The 5129-nt window shown below is 53.9% G+C and overlaps 1 long non-coding RNA gene across 1 annotated transcript; it reads left to right on the top strand.

Annotated features, from left to right (window-relative positions):
• Positions 1–1833: 1833 nt before the first annotated feature.
• Positions 1834–4853, top strand: LOC135441865 (uncharacterized). Its single transcript, XR_010438574.1, has 3 exons — positions 1834–1955; positions 3558–4265; positions 4390–4853. It is a non-coding gene; the product is annotated as an uncharacterized LOC135441865 (long non-coding RNA).
• Positions 4854–5129: the final 276 nt, after the last annotated feature.

Consider the following 5129-nt stretch of genomic DNA (forward strand, 5'->3'; position numbering starts at 1 on the left):
TTGATTTCGGGCAGGTTTTGGGCCATTTTGTCGATTTCGGGCTGATTTTGGGTCCGCATTTGGGGCTGATTTTGGTCGATGGGCTGATTTGGGTGGATTTGGATCTGATTTGGTGGATTTTGGCGGGATTTTGGTCGGATTGGGGCTGATTTGGGTTGGATTTTGGATGAGTTTGGGTTGGATTTGGGCTGATTGGACAGCGCTTGGGGGGGACTTTGGGGGATTTGGGGCTGATTTGTGTCTGGATTTTGTGGGGATTTGGGCCGATTTCGGGCTGATTGGGGGGTTCCATTTTTGAGCAATTTGGTTGGCATTTTGGAGAGTTTTGATTGGATTTGGATTGATTTCGGGGGAAAATCAATTGGTTTGGGGGAGGTTTGGGGTCTCATTTGGCTCATTTGGGCATTGGCATTTTTCGAGAATTTTTGGGTTGGCCATTTGGGGCTGTATTGGGGCTCAGACTTGGGGGGGATTTGGGGGACTTGGCGCTGATTTGGGATGGATTTTGGAGAGTTTTGGGGCTGGATTTGGGGGATTTGGAGATGGTTTGGGGGATTTGGGGCTGATGTGGGGTCGGATTGGGGCTGATTTGGGTTGGATTTGGGGGATTTGGGCCCAGGATTTGGGGCTGGGTTTGGGGCTGATTGGTGGATTGGAATTTTTGGGGGATTTGGGGCTGATTTGGGGTTGGATTTTGGGGGATTTGGGGCGATTTGGGGTTGGATCTGGGGCTGATTTGGGTTGGATTTTGGAGAGTTTTGGGATTGGATTTGGGATTGATTTGGGGAAATCAGTTGGTTTGGGGGGGATTTGGGGCTGATTTGGGGTCGGATTTGGGGCTGATTTGGGTGGGATTTGGGCTGATTTGGGATTGGATTTTGGAGAATTTTGGGAGGGTTTGGGGCTGATTTGGGACGGTTTGGGCTGATTTGGGGTTGGGTTTGGGGCTGATTTGGGGTTGGATTTGGGGCTGATTTGGGGGTGGATTTGGGGTTGGAGTTTTGGGGGATTTGGGGCTGATTTGGGTTGGATTTTGGAGAGTTTTGGGGTTGGATTTGGGGCTGATTTGGGGTTGGATTTGGGGCTGATTTGGGGTATTTTTAGGGTATTTTTGAGTATTTTTCCAGTACTCCTTGGTGGTTTTGGGGCTGATTTGGGCTCGGTTTGGGGCTGATTTGGGCTCGGTTTGGGGCTGATTTGTGCTCGGTTTGGGGCTGATTTGGGGTCAGTTTGGGGCTGATTTGGGCTCGGTTTGGGGCTGTTTTGGGGAATTTTTTAGGGGTATTTTTGAGGTATTTTTTCCAGTACTCTTTGGTGGTTTTGGGGCTGATTTGGGGTCGGTTTTGGGGCTGATTTGGGGTATTTTTGAGGGTATTTTTCAGTATCCTGTGGTTTTGGGCTGGTTTGGGCTCGGTTTTGGGGCTGATTTTGTGGTCGGTTTGGGGCTGATTTGGGGTCGTTTTGGGGTTGATTTGGGTCGGTTTGGGGCTGATTTGGGCTCGGTTTTGGGCTGATTTTGGGTCGGTTTGGGGTCGGTTTTGGGGCTGATTTGGGGTCGGTTTGGGGCTGATTTGGGCTCGGTTTTGGGGCTGATTTGGGGTATTTTTAGGGTATTTTTGAGGTATTTTTTCCAGTATTCCCTGGTGGTTTTGGGGTCGGTTTGGGTGTTGATTTGGGGTATTTTTGCGGTATTTTTTCCAGTATCCCTGGTGTGTTTTGGGGCTGATTTGGGCTCAGTTTGGGGCTGATTTGGGCTCGGTTTCGGGGCTGAATTTGGACTCCATCCGCAGCTACGCCGGCCACGGGGCCGGGGCGCGGCTCCTGGACGGGCAGAGCCTCGCCCGCCTGCCCTGCCGGGCCGTGGTTTTGCTCTTCGGCTGCTCCAGCGCCGCCCTGGCCCCGCGGGGAGCGCTCGAGCCCTCGGGCACCGTGCTCAAGTTCGTCCTGGCCGGGTGGTGAGTGCGGGGTTGGGGTTTGGGGGTTGGGATTTGGGGGTTGGAGGTCTGGGATTTCGGGGATTGGGTGTTTGGGATTGGGGGTTGGAGGGTTGGGGGTTTGGGAATTGGGGGTTTGGGAATTGGGAGTTTGGGAATTTGGAGGTTTGGAATTGGGAGTTTGGGAATTTGGGATTTGGGGGTTTGGGATTTGGGGGTTTGGAATTTGGGGTTTGGGGATTGGGGGTTTGGGATTTGGGGGTTTGGAATTGGGAGTTTGGGAATTTGGGGTTTGGAATTGGGAGTTTGGGAATTTGGGGTTTGGGATTTGGGGATTTGGGATTTGGGGTTTGGGATTGGGAGTTTGGGGTTGAAGGTTTGGGGATTGGGGTTTGGAATTGAGGTTTGGGGGTTTTGGGATTTGGGGATTGGGGGTTTGAGGGTTGGGGATTGAGGGTTTGGGATTTGGGGGATGGAGGGTTGGGGTTTGGGAGTTTGGGATTTGGGTTTGGATTTGGGGATTTGGGGTTTGGAGATTGGGGATTGGGACTTGGGGATTTCGAGGTTGGAATTGGGGGTTTGGGATTGGGGGAATTGGGATTTGGAGGTTTGGGGGTTTGGGGATTTGGGGTTTGGGGGTTTGGAATTGGGAGTTTGGGAATTTGGGGTTTGGGAATTGGGGGTTTGGGATTTGGGGTTGGGGGTTTGGAGATTGGAGGGTTGGGGGTTTGGGATTTGGGGGATTGAGGGTTGGAGGTTTCGGGGTTTGGGATTTGGAGGTTGGGATTTCAGGGTTTGGGGATTGGGGGTGTGGAGATTGGGGATTGGGACTTGGAGAGTTCAAGGTTGGAATTGGGGGTTTGGGATTGGGGGAATTGGGATTTGGGGTTTGGGGGATTGGGATTGGGAGTTTGGGGGTTGGGGGTCTGGGATTTCGGGGATTGGGTGTTTGGGATTTGGGGTTTGGAGATTGGAGGGTTGGGGGTTTGGGAATTGGGAGTTTGGGAATTGGGGGTTTGGGATTTGGGGGTTTGGAATTGGGGGTTTGGGAATTTGGGGTTTGGGATTTGGGGGTTTGGGGAGCTCTTGAGGGTTCTGAGGGCTCTGGGCTTTCATGGGGGGCTCTGGATGCTGAGTTTTGGGGCTCTTTTGACTTTGGGGTGTCTCTTTATTTTTGGGCGTTCTCCCTGTGCTCACATCCCCATTTTGAGCTCTCTCTCTCTATTTGGGGTCTCTCACTATTTGGGGTGCATCTCTCTCTGTATTTGGGGTGTGTCTCTGTATTTGGGGTGTATTTCTCTCTCTATCTGGGCTCTGACACCCCCATTTTGGGGTGTCTCTGTATTTGGGGTCACTCTCTGTATTTGGGGTGTATTTCTCTGTCTGTACCTGGCCTCTGACAGCCCCATTTTGGGGTCTCTCTCTATTTGGGGTGTGTTTCTATATTTGGGGTGTCTCTGTCTGTACCTGGGCTCTGACAGCCCCATTTTGGGGTGTCTCTGTATTTGGGGTGTCTCTGTATTTGGGGTCACTCTCTGTATTTGGGGTCTCTCTCTGTATTTGGGGTGTCTCTGTCTGTACCTGGGCTCTGACACCCTGATTTTGGGTTGTCCCCGTTGGCAGCCCGCTGGTGCTGGGGAACCTGTGGGACGTCACCGACCGGGACCTGGACCGGCTGGCGCAGGCGCTGCTGCGGGGGTGGCTGGGGGGGGGCCCCGGGACCCCCCTTTTGGGGCAGCTGGCCCAGGCCCGCCAGGCCCCCCGCCTCAAATGGCTCATCGGGGCCGCGCCCGTGGCCTACGGGCTGCCCGTCAGCCTCTGCTGAGGGGCCGGGGGAGTTTGGGGTCCCCCCATTGCTGGGAGTGAGGGTTTGGGGTCCCTTTGTCACCTTTGGGGTCCCCCCATTTCTGAGAGAGGTGCCCTGGAGTGAGGGTTTGGGGTCCCTTTGTCATCTTTGGGGTTCCCCCAATGCTTGGAGTGAGGGTTTGGGGTTCCTTTGTCACCTTTGGGGTTCCCCCATTTCTGAGAGTGAGGGTTTGGGGTCCCTTTGTCATCTTTGGGGTCCCCCCAATGCTTGGAGTGAGGGTTTGGGGTTCCCCCATTGTCAGGAGTGAAGGTTTGGGGTCCCTTTGTCATCTTTGGGGTTCCCTCATTGCTTGGAGTGAAGATTTGGGGTTCCCCCATTGCCTGGAGTGAGAGTTTGGGGTCCCTTTGGTGCTTTTGGGGTTCCCCCATTGCCGGGAGTGAGGGTCTGGGGTTCCCCCATTACTTAGAGTGAGGGTTTGGGGTCCCTTTGTCATCTTTGGGGTCCCCCCATTTCTTGGAGTGAAGGTTTGGGGTCTTTTCAGGGCTCTTCCATTACCAGGAGTGAAGATTTGGGGTTCCCCCATTGCCTGGAGTGAGAGTTTGGGATCCCTTTGGCATCTTTGGGGTCCCCCCATTTCTGAGAGTGAAGGTTTGAGGTCCTTTTGTCATCTTTGGGGTTCCCCCATTGCCTGGAGTGAAAATTTGGGGTCCTTTTGGTGCTTTTGGGGTTCCCCCATTGCCTGGAGTGAAAATTTGGGGTCCCTTTGTCACCTTTGGGGTTCCCCCATTGCCTGGAGTGAATTTTCGGGTGGGATTCCAGTTGTTTTTGGGGTCCCCCCATTATTTATAGGGGAGAACTGGGGGGTACCCCCATTGCCTGGGGGGGGCTTTGGGTTCCTCCCATCACTTTTGGGATCCACCTGTGCCCTTTGGACTCCCCCGTTTGTTACTTTTGGGGGTCCCCCCATTACCTCTGGTGCCAATTTTGGGGCTCCCACCCCGCGGGGATTTTTGGGGCGTCTGAAGGGAGGAGGGGAGGGTTGAAACTGCCTTAATTTTAACAAAATTTTAACAAGATTTTTAACCATAAATTTGTTTTTATTATTTGCCTGTTTTGCAACAATAAAACTGCTGCCTCTGCACTGACCCCTCCTGAGTCTTTCTGGGCCCCCCCAAATCTCTTCTGGACCCCAAAAAAATATTTTCTTAGAACCCACCACCCTCGGTCCTCCGAGCCACAGGGAGCGCCCTCACAAATGGCGGTTCCCGGTCCTCCGAGCCGCCAGAGGGCGCCCTCACAAATGGCGGTTCCCGGTCCTCCGAGCCACAGGGGGCGCCCTCACAAATGGCGGTGCTCGGTCCTCCGAGCCGCCAGGAGGCGCCCTCACA

This window comes from Zonotrichia leucophrys, unplaced genomic scaffold (assembly GCF_028769735.1).
Source record: "Zonotrichia leucophrys gambelii isolate GWCS_2022_RI unplaced genomic scaffold, RI_Zleu_2.0 Scaffold_603_30164, whole genome shotgun sequence".
Taxonomy (NCBI): Eukaryota; Metazoa; Chordata; class Aves; order Passeriformes; family Passerellidae; genus Zonotrichia; species Zonotrichia leucophrys.